The 16,176-nt window shown below is 45.9% G+C and overlaps 1 protein-coding gene and 1 pseudogene across 3 annotated transcripts in view; one reads left to right on the top strand and one right to left on the bottom strand.

Moving 5' to 3' along the window:
- Positions 1-16,176, bottom strand: part of map3k1 (mitogen-activated protein kinase kinase kinase 1, E3 ubiquitin protein ligase) — a 158,934-nt gene that overhangs the window by 107,117 nt on the left and 35,641 nt on the right. The gene's annotated exons all lie outside the window — the stretch shown is intronic.
- On the top strand, positions 10,669-10,777 carry LOC137377739 (U2 spliceosomal RNA; annotated as a pseudogene).

Genomic DNA, 16,176 nt, shown 5'->3' with positions numbered 1-16,176 from the left:
CACAAGGATTGTCTACACAAATACATGAGTAAAATTGGGTGAGTCACCCTCAGAATGTTGCAAGTGGTGTGTGGCATGATGATGATCTGGCCTGGACTAACAGGACAGAATAGTATAGTACATATCCAGCAATAAAATTTTTAGTCAGCTGAGGAATTTCATGCTCCCCACAACTGCCTGTCCATTAAAAGTAATGAGTCTAAAATTATAGGGATCACACATGGGATTCCCTAATATGCATTGCTTGCATAGGAAGCTTCCTACTTAGTGTGATTTCACATCAACGCTATATATTTATTTTTAATGTATTCATTCATGGGTGTGAGAAAAGTGTTGGCAAGGCCAGCAGTTAATTGCCCTTGAGAAAGTGGTGGTGAAGCACTGCAGTCCATGTGATGTAGGTATACCAATAGTGCTGTCAGGGAGGGAGTTCCAGCATTTTGACCCACTGAATGAAGGAAAGTCGATATAGTTCAAGTCAGGAAACTTGGAAAGAGGTTGAAAAATTTGAAAACAAAATTTTTCTGTTCACATTCTGGAGCAGGCTATACTAGACCTGGTATTATGCAACTAGATAGGATTAATTAATGACCGCATCGTGAAGGCGCCCCGAGGCAGAAGTGATCATAATATGATTGAATTTTATATTCAGTTTGACAGAGAGAAGAATGGGTCCAAGACTAGTATTTTAAACAAACAATTATGAGGGCATGAAAGCAGAGCTAGCTAAAGTGAACTGGCAAATTAGGTTAAGGGATAGATCAATAGAGATGCAGTAGAAGACATTTGAGGGGATATTTCAGAACACACAGAATAGATACATTCCGATGAGAAAGAAAAATTCCAAGGGGAGGACCCAGCATCAACGATTAACTAAAAAAGTTAGATAGCATGAAACAAAGAAAAAGCATATAATTGCACAAAGATGGGTGGCAGGTAAGAAGATTGGATAGAATATACAAAAGCAAAGAACGACTAAAAGACTGATAAAAAGGGAAAAATTAGAGTATGAAAGAAAGCTAGCGAGAAATATAAAAATAGATAGTAAGAGTTTCTATTGATATTTGAAAAATAAAAAAGTTAAAGTGAGCATTGGTCCTATAGAAAGTGAGTATGGGGAATTAATAAGGGAAAATAAGGAGATGGCAGATGAATTGAACAGGTATTTTGCTTGGGTCTTCACTAGAGAGGATACATCCCAGAAATAGCTGTAACTCAGGAAATGGAAGGGAGGGAGGAACGAACTCAAGAAAATTACAATCACCAGGCAAGTGGTACTGAGCAAAGTGTTGGAGCTGTGGGCCGACAGGTCCCCAGATCCTGGTGGACATCATCCTCGGGTCCTAAAAGAAGCGGCTAGTGAGATAGTTGATGTGTCAGTTTTAATTTTCCAAAATTCCCTAGATATAGGCAAGGTTCCATTAGATTGGAAAATAGTGAATGTAACTCCTTTATTCAAAAAGGGAGGGAGACAGAAAACAGGAAACTACAGGCCAGTTAGCTTATCATAGGGAAAATGTTTGAAGCTATTATGAAAGACGTTATAGCAGGGCACTTGGAAAAATTCAAGGTAATCAGGCAGAGTCAACATGGTTTTGTGAAAGGGAAATCATGTTTAACCAATTTAATGGAGTTCTTTGAAGTAGCATGTGCTGTGGATAAAGGGGTACCGGTGGATGTATTGTGCTTGGATTTCCAGAAGGCATTTGATAAGATGCCATCAAAGGTTACTGTGGGGAAAAAAATGGCATAGGGGTTAACATATTGGCATGGACAGAAGATTGGCTAGCTAACAGGAAACAGTAGGCATAAATGGGTAATTTTCTGGTTGGCATGATGTAACGAGTGATGTGCCTCAGGGATCAGTGCTGGGGCCTCAACTTTTTACAATTTATATAAATGACTTGAGTGAAGGGACTGAAGGCATGGTTGCTAAATTTGCTGATCATACAAAGATAGGTAGAAAAATCAATTGTGAAGAGGACATAAGGAGGCCACAAAGGGATATAGATAGGTTAAGTGAGTGGGCAAAGATCTGGCAAATGGAGTATAATGTGGGAAAATGTGAAATTGTCCATTTTGGCAGGAAGAATAAAAAAAGCATATTATCTAAATGGTGAGACACTGCAGAGCTCTGAGATGCAGAGGAATCTGGGTGTCCTAGTGCATGAATCGCACAAGGTTAGTATGCAGGTTCAGCAATTAATTAGGAAAGCTAATAGAATGTTATTGTTTATTGTGAGGGGAATTGAATACAAAAGAAGAACAGTACAGCACAGGAACAGGCCATTCGGCCCTCCAAGCCTGCGCCGATCTTGATGCCTGCCGAAACTAACACCTTCTGCACTTCCGGGACCCATATCCCTCTATTCCCCTCCTATTCATGTATTTATCAAGATGCCTCTTAAACATCGCTATCGTACCTGCTTCCACCACCTCCCCCGGCAGCAAGTTCCAGGCACTCACCACCCTCTCTGTAAAATACTTGCCTCGCACATCCCCTCTAAACTTTGCCCCTCGCACCTTAAACCTATGTCCCCTAGTAACTGACTCTTCCACCCTGGGAAAAAGCTTCTGACTATCTACTCTGTCCATGCCGCTTATAACTTTGTAAACCTCCATCATGTCGCCCCTCCACCTCCGTCGTTCCAGTGAAAACAATCCGAGTTTTTCCAATCTCTCCTCATAGCTAATGCCCTCCAGACCAGGCAACATCCTGGTAAACCTCCTCTGTACCCTCTCCAAAGCCTCCATGTCCTTTTGGTAGCGTGGCGACAGGGAGGTAATGCTGCAGTTATACAGGGCATTGGTGAGACCACATCTTGACAGTACTGGTCACCTTATTCAAGGATGGATGTAAATGCATTGGAGGCAATTCAGAGAAGGTTTACTAGACTAATACCTGGAATTCGCGGGTTGTCTTATGAGGTAAGGTTGGACAAGCTCGGCTTGTAACCGCTGGAGTTCAGAAGAGTAAGAAGTGACTTGATTGAAATATATAAGATTCTTTGGGGTCTTGACAGGGTAGATGTGGAAAGGATGTTTCCCCTTGTGGGAGAATCTAGAGCTAGGGGTCACCGTTTAAAAATATGGGGTTGCCCATTTAAGACAGAGCTGAGGAGAAATTCTCTCTGAGGGTTATGAGCCTTTAGAACTCTCTTCCTCAAAAGGCAGTGAAAGCAGAGTCTTTGAATATTTTTACGGCAGAGGTAGATAAATTCTTGATAAACAAAGGGGTGAAAGGTTAATCGGGGGCAGACAGGAAGATGGAATTGAGATTACAATCAGATCAGCCATGATATTATTGAATGGTGGAGCAGGCTCAAGGGGCTGAGACACCTACTCCTGCTCCTAATTCGTACGTATGTACATTCGTATGTATGAATTAATCAGCACAAACTTCATAGCAAAACTGACCTTAAGCTCCATTTACTTTAGTGTTGCTGCTAGCAGTTGAAAATTCAGTAATGAAGGCAGTGGTGCTGTCTTCAAAACATGTACCGAAAAGCATCTCAAATACAAAGGCCCAGATTTTCACTGGAACGGGGGAAATCACATGTCATACCCAGTTAGTTACTCTGCCCCTCACCTTTTAGTGCAAAATGATTTACCCTGCAAGTTGCTGGAAGCATGAGCTGATAACTGTGTGCTGAGGGAAATGGTGCATCGGCAAATGATGGGACCAACAGTCTATCTCCTTAACCAATGAGATTTAAGGGTTGAGAAAGAAATAGGAGGAACAATGAGGGGGGTGGGGGGGGGGGGGGGCGGGAGAAGAGAGAGAGAATATTAGAGTCAAATCAGGTACAGAGAAAAATGGAGAGGAAAAGAAAGATTGGAATCAAAGAGACAGAAACGAAGAGAAAAGGTAAAAAATGTAAAATTGTACACTTTAAAAATCTACAATTTACTCCTATAGGAATGAGATTCCAAAGTTTCAATCATTCACTTTGAGTCAAACAGGTTGAGTGGCAACATAGGAAAGCTGATCATTTAAAAAAGGTACTAAAGGTTAAGTTCCAGTCCTAACTCTCTGTGGCAAGTTTAACTGAAAATTAATGTACAATGCAATTTCATGAAACTTACAAAAGGAGGAGAGGCATCTCTTCCTCGCCACAAGTTGGTAGGTGAATTACACATTAATAATGTGATTAAACTTGTCGATATTTTGGTAGCAAAGTCTGGGCCATTGAATTTCTATGTGGCTTTGGAAGCAACCTTGCAAAATAAATGTTGTAGCCTGACAAGACTGCCAGTGCTTCTGACTGATGACAGGCCAAGCTCAAACCACACATTTAGGCTGGCCTGTGTTACTTTTACCCAAATATCAACAGGTTTAGTGACCAGAAAATCTTATAACGTAACTTTAAAACTACATGAAGTTTGATTACCAAGTTGTAATTGAGGCACATTCCATTCACCATTAAAAGCATCTAGGATCTTTACACTTATTTGATTAAAGACACTCCTATTCAAAACATTAGCTGTTTTAAGTTATGGGTATGTGCCCAGCATGTTTTTCCCCCAGTTCCCTGCTAACACTGACGAGCTGAATCCTGTTTTCAACTCCATTTTTAATCAAGCCATTCACAACAATGACAAATTGTAAGATACTGTTAACATATATCTACACAAAGTTCAAGTAAACAGTGCTAAACAAATCATTTGCTCCATTTAAACATAAGCTATTTTAGCAGTACAGGAGATGGCATAATAATTTTGAATGAAACTGATCAAAAACAACCTTTAATCACTCAGTCAGACATTCAAAAGGCAATCTGCATGAAGGACAAAATAAGGGCTCAAATCTAGTTCTGCTAGAATGAGGGGTTAATATCGCCCTTAACCCAATATATCCATCTAGTAGGGGAAGGGACTATTTCTACTTCCAATTCTTTTAATTAGAAAATGTAAAGTCAAGAAAAAATAAAATGATATAATATCCATACATAAATGCCTTTGATTCATTTTTCTTTCACTGTTTTAGGCTAGTTAAGATGGGAAGTATTTGTTTTTTGCGTCTGTAATTTTCCAGGATCTCAATCCGATTACCTCAATGATTTAGTTTCTTTGTTTGGTTCTTGCAGCAACTGTTTACTGGAATCACTTGCATAATGTTTAGTACAGAACAATGTCTAATTAAATAACACTATTCGGAGTTAAAGCACTTATCCCTGCCCATTGACAGCACTTTCACCAGAAAAGCATTTTTGATCCAACAGATGTATTAGTTCAAAAAGTCTCAATTGGTTTCTTGATAAACAGGATGTGCCTTGGGCTGATGCAACAGATTAGCTTGTGTTGCTGTACTGATAATGCAAGTTAACTTTGACTTGTGAAAAATTTCTGCACTTCTCACATTTAATTTCAAGTCCACACAGTAGGTGGTCAAGACAGCCCTGTAACCAAACATCATGTTGGCATCAGGATGACAAACTGCCCATGTTAGTGTCCCTCCCACAAGGGGGATGGAGAAAGAACAGCTGTGATTTGCAACTTAGTGGGAAAAGATTGCCGATGCTTGTAACCAGAAAGCATTAGTTAAGAGGCTAGTTCTCTCCAATTCAAAGAAATCTGACAACAGTTCATTAGCACTGCAGTATTTACTGGATTCTTCACTTTTTGTTTGCTTGAAAAATGCACAATGTTCATGTATATACCACAAATACATTTTTCACACAAAGGGTGAATTTTGAATAATGTGCTGTACAGGGGTGGAAATGTGCAGACTTCCAAGGCATTCAAAACAGCTAGATGCTAAATTACAAGAGTTAATGTGTTAGAGTAAAAGATTTTAGTTGGACAAGTTGTCAGTGGAATAGCAAAGTAGCATAAAAGTCAATTAAGAGGGATTTGACTCAACAAGTAAGAAAAAAATGTCAATTGTTGACTAAAATCCCTCTTACCTTGATCAAACTGCTCCCATCTGTTAGCTTGTATCTTTTTTTTTTAAAAAAGATTGTATTCGATTAAACAAATCTAATTTTCTTAATCTCAATCGTGATGTTAGTTACAGCTATGGCTGTGCAACTCCATTCATTAATGGCCAACATTTCAGACCAACCAGGAATCAAACCAAAAATATGATCGTTACAAAAGTACCAGTTGGGTAATTCTTTTGAAGGTCAGATGGGGCACTCTCTGTACTGATCCTCAGTGATGGGTCTTATGGAAATCAATGGATTCACTTTTGTATGTATAGATGTGTGAAGCACTGAAGGAGGAGGCTAAAAGCCAAAATAGTAAATCTCAAGATCAGAAAATGAGATCCATTTCTAAAAATGGAACATTTTCTTCTTCCTCTGGCAAATATCTTGACTACTTTCTGAATGGCTTGGCTCCTTACCAACTGACCATCTCACAGGTGAATCTAGATGGCAGTCAGCAAGAACCCTCAGCCATGGGAATTGAGGGCGTGGGGGTGGTGATAAAAAGACAGACAAAAAGGAGAAGGAAAAAATTCACAATGACTTAATAAGCAGCACTGGGGTCATCTGCAGTGGCTCGAGCCCCCAGATTTTCTCTCAAAGCAGAGATAAGATCAAGGAGACCCTGCTCTTTGACACCCATACGAAGCTGCCCTAAAAAAAAGTTGGCAGAAGCAATCAGTGCAACCTCAACGGCCTCACGAATGTTGAAATGTCGGCAACAGTTTAATGATTGTCAGCAATGGCAGCCAACGCAACCACTAGGTGGCACAGTGCTAGCAAATGCAGCCTTTTCCACTGAAACGTCACTGTCTGCGACGTTCAGGCAGCTGCCAGGATTAAAGATGGCACTGCTCAATTTATCAGAGAATAACAAGTCAGAACCCTGGTATGAAAATGCCTTGAAATTTGGAATGTAAAGCAACTTTCTATGGCCGGTAAAGTCAACATTTACACGGTGAAGTTTATGAAGGAAATAACTGAACTGCTGCCCCCACCACCTCCCCTACCCAAGATTCTGCAATCTCCCATTCCAAACATTCACACTTGCTCCGACCTCGCAGTTCCCCACCTCCCTCAGCCGCTCACTCCAGACCTTGCCACTGCTCCCCACACCCCACTTCCCCCGGCCGATTGTTCCCCGCTCCTCACCGCACCACCCATCCCACTCCTCCAGACGCTAGCTCCAGGCCGTGCCACTTCCCTCCTCTCGGCCACTCGCTCCCATGTTCGATCTTTCCCCACCGTTCCACCCGAAGCAGCAAGGCTGGCAGCGAGGGGCGATGTAGAAGCGAATGGCCTGGAGCCGACGTCTGGAGGGTTTTTTTTTTAATTCATTCGTGGGATGCGGGCGTCGCTGGCTATGCCAGCATTTATTACCCATCCCTAATTGCCCTTGAACTGAGTGGCTGGCTATGCCATTTCAGAGAGCATTTAAGAGTCAACCACATTGCTGTGGGTCTGGAGTCACATATACGCCAGACCAGGTAAGGACGGCAGATTTCCTTCCCTAAAGGGCATTAGTGAACCAGATGGGTTTTTACAACAATTGACAATGGTTTCATGGTCACCATTAGACTAGCTTTTAATCCAAGATTTTTTATTAATTGAATTCAAATTTCACCATCTGCCATGGTGAGATTCGAACCCATGTCCCCAGAGCATTAGCCTGAGCCTCTAGATTATTAGTCCAGTGACATTACCAGTATGCCAGTGGCAGACAGCCAGGGGGTTGGGGGGGGGGGGGTGGCGGGGTGGGTGAAGCAGAAAGCATCGAGGCCTGGAGAGAGCGGCCAGTGGGGCGGGAGAGAGTAGCTGAGCAGGGGGAAGCAAGTACCTGATTACATCTTCCCCTACATGCGCCAAATTAGTCCTGGTGAGCACAGGAGACCGTTGGCGCATGTGCGCAGCTTGGAGCATTCTGATGACGTCAGTGGGCCACTGCGCTGTCAGGAGTCACTTTGTTAATGCTTTTGTGACGTTAGCGTGCCAAGAGGGTGGCACAGTGGCGCAGTGGTTAGCACCGCAGCCTCACAGCTCCAGCGACCCGGGTTCAATTCTGGGTACCGCCTGTGTGGAGTTTGCAAGTTCTCCCTGTGTCTGCGTGGGTTTTCTCCGGGTGCTCCGGTTTCCTCCCACAAGCCAAAAAGACTTGCAGGTTGGTAGGTAAATTGGCCATAATAAATTGCCTCTAGTGTAGGTAGGTGGTAGGGAAATATAGGGATAGGTGGGGATGTGGTAGGAATATGGGATTAGTGTAGGATTAGTATAATCCTGCTTCACAAACCACTGGCACCGCTTCACAAACCACTGACCACCTCCAGGCGCGTATCCATTGTCTCTCGAGATAAGGAGGCCCAAAAGAAAGTATAAATGGGTGGTTGATGGTCGGCACAGACTCGGTGGGCCGAAGGGCCTGTTTCAGTGCTGTATCTCTAAACTAAAAATAAGTCATCGCTCGAGTTCCCATGCACCTTCCAAATGCAACACACTAGTTGCAGCCATATGAATCTGCAGATCAAGTGAACCAAAGGCCACAGATCATGCTGCAAAATGCAAGGTATGAATTGCTGCTTCCTGTAATGCAGCAATGTGCATTTACTTTTCCCATTGAGGCAGAATCTGACTTCAGAAATTAGCTCAATCCATTTTAGAAATAGCATATTGCATCTTTCAGGAAATCCAACAGGTTGTTTTTGAAGTGCAATCACTGTTACATAGGCCAATTTACCAGCCAATTGCCTTTGGCAGACGTTAGTTCAGACAGGCTGCCACGTGCACAAAGTGGTTTGGGTTTGTTTTAATGCAACATACTGCACCGTTAATGCTGAGTCACACTTGGTTGCAGATTGCAAAATGAATCCTTAGACTAATGCTACTGTATTTTCACCTTTTTTTTGTGTTTTAAAAATGCCCATCCAGGGAGCACAGGTGTAGTCATTTGTGCTACCAAAACAACCCAAAGAATTAGAACAAAGAAGCAAATAGTTTGTGCTGCTAGGCTTTACTGGCCTGCACGAAGCTGTTGAACACGCCTGGTTTCACATTAAAGGAAGTTTTAAAAAGCTGAACATTTAAGGTCAGTTGGTTAGGCAACTGCAGAACTTGAAAAGTAATCAAAGCTAGTTAAAGTTCAGCCCCTAAATTGGACATCTGGTAAACAGTTGCAATGAGACTCAATTTTGCCCCCAGGTCTTTGATTTGTATACTTGCCTGGAAAAAAATGGATAACCTAGATTCGTTCTCAATATCTAGGCTCCAGGAAAATTGGAACTTGACTCGCACAATTACACAACATATTGTTTATTCAATCTAACCTACTCCTGCAGAGGCTGCGTCTCAAGCTTTGGTGCCAAGAGGTCTGATGTGAGAAACAAAGAAGTGAACTGGCAAAGGTCCCAGGGCTTTATGTGATACCGATGCAGGAGATCATGTGTGGCACCACCTATCTGTATATAACACCTCCATACAGACGTTTTCCCCAGAACCCAGCAAACTGGGCTCCACTCGTATTGTGTGTGGTTAGACGCATAGTGGAGAAAGTATTTTTTTTGTAGAGATACAGCACTGAAACAGGCCCTTCGGCCCACCGAGTCTGTGCCGACCGTCAACCACCCATTTATACTACTCCTACACTAATTCCATATTCCTACCACATCCCCATCTGTCCCTATATTTCCCTACTGCCTACCTATACTAGGGGCAATTTATAATGGCCAATTTACCCATCAACCTGCAAGTCTTTTGGCTTGTGGGAGGAAACCAGAGCACCCGGAGGAAACCCACACAGACACAGGGAGAACTTGCAAACTCCACACAGGCGGTACGCAGAATTGAACCCGGGTCGCTGGAGCTGTGAGGCTGCAGTGCTAACCACTGCGCCACCCATTTTCCTTTATACAAATTAAATTTACTCTAGCATGCATCTTTCGTGGTTAAACAATTAAACAGCATCACAATGCAATATGTTTAATTACTCATCCAAGTGAAATCAATACTTAAATATATGAAACAATAAACTACAATTAGTTGTCAAATGTAATAGATCATAATTTACAGCAAAATGCTGAAAGCAATTTGAGTGGCTTAGGCACAAAAATTTTCTAGCATCCTGACCACTTCCTGCAAGCCTGCAGCAAAGCTGTACCACTGTGGGTGTGGTATTCCACAATGTGCCAGATACAGATCTCAACTTTAAAACTCAATTTGGTTGGGGTGGGACAGGGAGAAATGAAATAGGATAGGAAATAGTTTCAATATTTTGTACAATTTCACTATTTTCAACCTGGTAATTGTTACCAGGTTCCCTTCATTGCCATCTGTAACTGTTAAGGGTCAAGATGTTGACAAAAGAAACCTAAGAATATGCCCCCTGTATCAATGAAACATTCTTTAGTCTTTGACAAAGAGAGTTTTCCCCTAGTTTCAGCAATATTGTGTTGTCTATACATAGCATATCATTTCACTTCTAATCATACCATTCCTGTCCACTAACCAACTTAATTAATGATGCTGGGAATGTTCAGAAAGCAATGTCTGCGCAGAAGAAACTATTCACAAGGATAGTAAAATTTCTCCCTTCAGTAATAATGCACATTACTGAAATCTAAACTTTGGAATTCAAAAACATTCCGCTACCATGACTCAAACAGGGAGCATAACAGGTAATTTTATAAGACTGATGAATCACAACATCTTACCTGAACAGCAATTACAAAGCTCACTGAAGGTCAACTACATGATCGCTTCTCGGCCTTTTGGCTAAGATCAAGTGTAGTATCTGTTCTTATCAGTGCTTACTTGGTTGAGAAGAGACCATGATCATTGCCTTTTGATCCTGGGGAAGCTTTGAGTAAAATGGCTATAACCAACTTTTGAGCTTCGGGCCAGGGATTGCGCAACACCGTTCGGATGGTCGTGAAGGACAAGGAAGGAGATGCACCGGTCGATCGCACCTTCTTCATCAAGAAAATTCTCTTCGATTGCTGCGGATTTCAAGCGACGGACGTCTTCTGCCTGCAGGATTTCCCCAGCAGTGGATACTTCAATGTGACGTTCCGGAACGTGGCGGGATGCATCAAGTTCCTGAAGGCGTCCAACGAGAAAGGGGACCGGGCGTCACTGTCGATCCTCACAGCGGAGCCGCTCTTCACGCTTCCGTCACAACGGGACCGGGTGGTGACGATTCACCTCTACAACTCCCATGTTCCGGTGGTGGATGTACTCACCTTTCTCGCCAGGTACGTCGAGGTGGCCGGCAGCAGCAATGATGTCAAGGACCCCTTTGGGATTTGGACCAGCAAGCGGCAGGTCAAGGTGACCTTGAAGGTCGATCCCAGTGGAGCCATCATCCACCCTCCCTCCAGCTTCGCTATCGGGGGAAGTCGAGGCTTCTTGGTCTACGCTGGGCAGCCCAGAGTTTGCCGCACCTGTGGCAAATCTGGTCACGTGGCAGCCAACTGCAGCACGGTTGTTTGCAAGAACTGCAAGGAGGAAGGCCATCAGACCAAGGACTGTAAGCAGACTAAGTGTTGCAACCTGCGCGGTGCGGCAGGCCATCTCTACAAATCCTGCCCCAAACGCTGCCTCAGCTATGCTCAGGTGGCAAGGTCCAAGAAAAGGCTGGGAGAAGGTTCGACGAAGGCGTCCGGTGTTCGAAAGGAGACCAGCAACCCTCTCCGCAGTGAGGAACTTCAACCTGAGAAGGAGAAGGAAGGGGAGGCAGCTGAAACCAGCGACCCAGCACCTACCCAGCGCCTGGAAACCCCTCCTCCACAGACAGAATCAATGGAGGAGGAGGCAGCAGATGGACAAACAGGTCAGTGGCAAGTGGTCCAGAGGAAAACCACAAAGAAAAAACATCCAAAAGCGGAACAGGCCACCACCCAAACCAGTGGCAAGAGGCGGCTATCTTCTGAATCAGACTGCAACAACTCCTCTTCACTGGACGGGGGAAATGCTGGAACGACAGCCCCTTTCAAAGAGGCGGCAGAACTCCAAGGAGATGGAAGATAAAGCATCCCAGCCCCCGGGCACTGGAAGCTGTGATGGGCCCGGCGTGCCCCAACCCCAAAGCGCCACACGTAACGACGTGGCCAACGCATCTCAGCTCCGGGACACCGAGAGCAAAGTCACGGCTGGCACACCTCAGCTCCGGGAGCAGTGATGTTTTCGAGGAGGAACAGATGGAAGAAGCAGAGGATAACCCAATCTTTGCTGCCTACAAGACCCCCCCCCCGATGTCACCCCAGCAGAACAACCCCTGCATGAAAAACCAGGAGGGATTTCTGAGCCCAACTATTGTGAAACAGCTTGCTCACACGATGGGTATGCAGGAACATCCCGAAGGACTGGGACTAGCAAGGACAAATGGTATGGGAAGCAACAACTAACTTTTAAAAAATGGCTGTAAAGATCGCTTCCATTAATGTGCGTAGCATTAAATCTACTACGCGATGTGTTTCAACCTTGGATTACCTCGCCAAGGTCAAAGCTGACCTACTGTTTCTGCAGGAGTGTGGAATACCACACCTCAGCACCTACAGGCAGTGGTCGCGATGGTAGTCCCACGGGCCATCGATCTGGTCGGGGGGGGGTAATGATTGCCGTTCCTCCGGCCTGGGTATTCTGCTGCGGGGAGGTAGCTTCACCATCTCCGAAGTTAAGGAGGTGGTGAGCGGTCGCCTCCTCGTAGCAGACGTAATGTACAACAACGCTCCGCACCAGTCGATCAACGTGAACGCCCTGGTACAACGCAGCGAGCGGCTGACCGTCTTCCAGCAGCTCCCACTGCTGCTGGCGACGTCCAGGCCGGTCATCCTAGGCGGTGACTTCAACTGCATCATCGATGCGGCTGGACGATCTGGCAGTAACGCCAGCAAATTGGACGCTACGTCCAGATTCCTAATAGAAACAGTTAAAGATGCCAAACTGCACGACGTCTTCAGCAAACCTGCAGACGGAGCGCAGCGCAGATACACATGGTCAAGATCGGACGGGTCTGCCCGTTCCAGGATTGACTTCCTGTTGTGTCCCGTCCTGTCACAGTCAGATCCACCGACGTCAAGCTGGTGTTCTTCTCCGACCACTGCCTCTTACTGGCAGACTGTCACTTACAGGACGACCAGCGGGTTGGCAGAGGGACGTGGAAGCTCAAATGCTACACTGCTGACCCCAGAGAACGTTGAGGAACTCAAAAGGGATTACAAAGGTTGGAGGACCGTGAAACCCCTCTTTGAGTCTCCAGTTCACTGGTGGGAAGCGATTAAGGAGATCAAGAGGTTCTTCACCCACAAAGGTGTTCAGAGGGCGAGAGAGAGACAGAGGGAAATGTCCCGATTCCAGAAAAGTATGCAAAATCTGCTCCGGTTGCAGTCAATGGGGGTCGAGGTCAAGGAGGACCTCCAAGAGGTGAAGAGCCAGCAGGCCTCGCTCTTTGCCAATGAGGCCTCCAAGATCATCTTCTGGTCCAGAGTCCGCTCCATCGAGCAGGATGAGACGTGCTTGTTTTACTTCTTCCAAAAGGTACACAGAGAGAGCTCTGTTATCAGCAGCCTGAAGGAAGAAGATGGCTCGGTAACGTCTTCGCAGTCCGACATACCAAGGATCAGCAAATACCTTTATGCTGGGCTGTATGACGCGAAGCCCACAGACAGCAAAGCCTCCCAGTCCTTCCTGTCATCTATCAGAGGTCTTGGATGACAGCAGGAGGGAGAGACTGGACAAGCCGCTAACTCTGGACGAGCTGACAAAGGCCGTAGAGTCCTTCGAGACGAGTAGAACTCCCGGAAGCGACGGCTTACTGGTCGAGTTGTACTCGGCCCTGTGGGACTGGGTCGGCCCGGACCTGCTGGAAGTATACGAGAGAATGCTCCTGGCCGGCAGCACGTCAGAATCCATGAGGAAAGGCATCATCACCCTCATTTACAAGCGGAGGTGGGAGAGGGCAGAAATCAGAAATTGGCGGCCCATCTCACTGCTTAATGTTGACTACAAGATTCTGTCCAAAGTCATAGCCAGTCGAGTCAAGTCTGCTCTGGAGTTGGTGATCCACCCCGACCAGACCTGTACCGTACCCGGCAGGAAGATCTCCGATAGTCTCGTGCTACTCAGGGATATGATCGCCTACGTACGGGACAGGAGGGTGGACACCTGCCTCATCAGCCTGGACCAGGAGAAGGCTTTTGACAGGATATCGCACACCTACATGATGGACGTGTTTTCCAAAATGGGGTTTGGGGAGGGAATCTGCAATTGGATCCAACTGCTCTACACAAACATCAGTAGCGCAGTTTCAATCAATGGGTGGGAATCGGAAAGTTTCCTGATCAAATCTGGAGTCAAACAGGGCTGCCCTCTCTCCCCGGTCTTGTTTGTTTGCCGTATTGAACCCTTTGCTGAGTCTATTAGGAAGGATGCGAGCATAAGAGGGGTGACAATCCCAGGCAGTGGAGGCACTCAGGTTAAACCCTCCCTGTACATGGATGACGTCGCCGTCTTCTGCTCGGATCCGCTGTCAGTGCGCAGACTGATGAGCATCTGCGACCAGTTGGAACTGGCCTCGGGAGCCAAAGTTAACCATGGCAAGAGCGAGGCCATGTTCTTTGGGAACTGGGCTGACCGATCCTTTGTCCCCTTCACCGTCAGGTCAGATTACCTGAAGGTGCTGGGGATATGGTTCGGAAGGGCCGGGGCATGCACCAAAACCTGGGAGGAGTGAGTAGCCAAGGTACAACAAAAGTTGAGCATGTGGGGGCAGCGATCTCTCTCCATTGTGGGTAAGAACCTGGTCATCAGGTGCGAGGCGCTCACGTTGTTGCTGTACGTGGCACAGGTCTGGCCCATACCCCACTCCTGCACTGTGGCGGTCACCAGAGCCATTTTCCGCTTCATCTGGGCATCTAAAATGGACCGGGTCCGGAGGGACACGATGTTCAAATCTCTGAATAAGGGCGGGAAAAATGTACCGAACATGGCCCTCATCCTGATGACCACCTTCGTGTGCGGCTGCATCAAGCTGTGTGTAGACCTCCAGTACGCAAACTCCAAGTGTCACTACGTGCTGAGGTTCTATCTGTCCCCGGTGTTGCGAAGGATGGGTCTGGTCACATTGCCGCAGGACGCTCCATGCAGTTCGGCCGTGCCGTACCACCTATCCTTCGTGGAGCAGTTTCTGCGGGAAAACACCTTTGACCACTGGTCCATCAGGCAGTGGTCTGCACGGAATGTCCTCAAGGCCCTACGGGAAAAGGAGATGGTGGATCCTGTCGGATGGTTCCCCGAGCAGACCGTCAAAGTCATTTGGCGGAATGCCTCATTACCAGAACTTTCAAACAAGCACCAAGACATAGCTTGGCTGGTGGTGAGAAGGGCCCTCCCCGTCAGATCCTTCATGCACACCCGAAGTCTCGCCCCCTCCGCACAATGCCCCCGCGGTGGCTGTGGTGGGGAAGAGACGGTTGCCCACCTCCTCCCGGAATGTGTCTTCGCAAAGCAGGTGTGGAAAGAGATGCAGTGGTTTTTGTCAAGGTTCATCCCAAGCAGCTCTGTAACACAGGAGCCTGTGCTCTACGGGCTGTTCCCAGGGACGCACACCAAGACAAACATCAACTGCTGCTGGAGGACTATCAATTCGGTGAAAGACGCCCTTTGGTCTGCCCGAAACTTGCTGGTCTTCCAGCGCAAAGAGTTGTCCACCACCGAATGTTGCAGACTGGCACGTTCCAAGGTCCAGGACTACGTGCTGAGGGACGCACTAAAGCTTGGGGCAGCCGCAGCAAAGGCTCAATGGGGAAAGACCACAGTGTAAGGTCCCCCCACCAAGCTGAACTGAGGGGCTGGATCCATGGGAAACTGTATCGGGAAAATTTTGTGCTGTAAATGTAAAAATGCATATGGCATGACAATGAAATGGAAGGGTTGTGAGGCAACTCATGATTGTATAGAAGGAAACTTATCACCTTTGCACGGTTTGTATTTTTTGACTTGATGCTGTTTTAAACTGTTTGGGAATGCAATTTTTTCAGATTTATATGAATAAAGTATATTTTGGAAATTTAAAAAAAACGACAGTGCTAAGGAGTGGTGGGATACACGATCAATCCCCAAAGCTACAGTTCCTCAGTTCAGCCACACTGTTGAAATATACTGTACGCCCAACACATGCATCGTAGGGCTGCCAATACCCAGCAGAATATTTCTTTTAACTCTTAATAGTTCAATTATTTCCCTCAGTGGAAGGGATAGAAAA

Source organism: Heterodontus francisci, chromosome 1 (genome assembly GCF_036365525.1).
Source record: "Heterodontus francisci isolate sHetFra1 chromosome 1, sHetFra1.hap1, whole genome shotgun sequence".
Classification (NCBI taxonomy): Eukaryota; Metazoa; Chordata; class Chondrichthyes; order Heterodontiformes; family Heterodontidae; genus Heterodontus; species Heterodontus francisci.
Note: the sequence above shows the minus strand (reverse complement) of the source record. Positions and strands in the feature narration are given on the sequence as shown.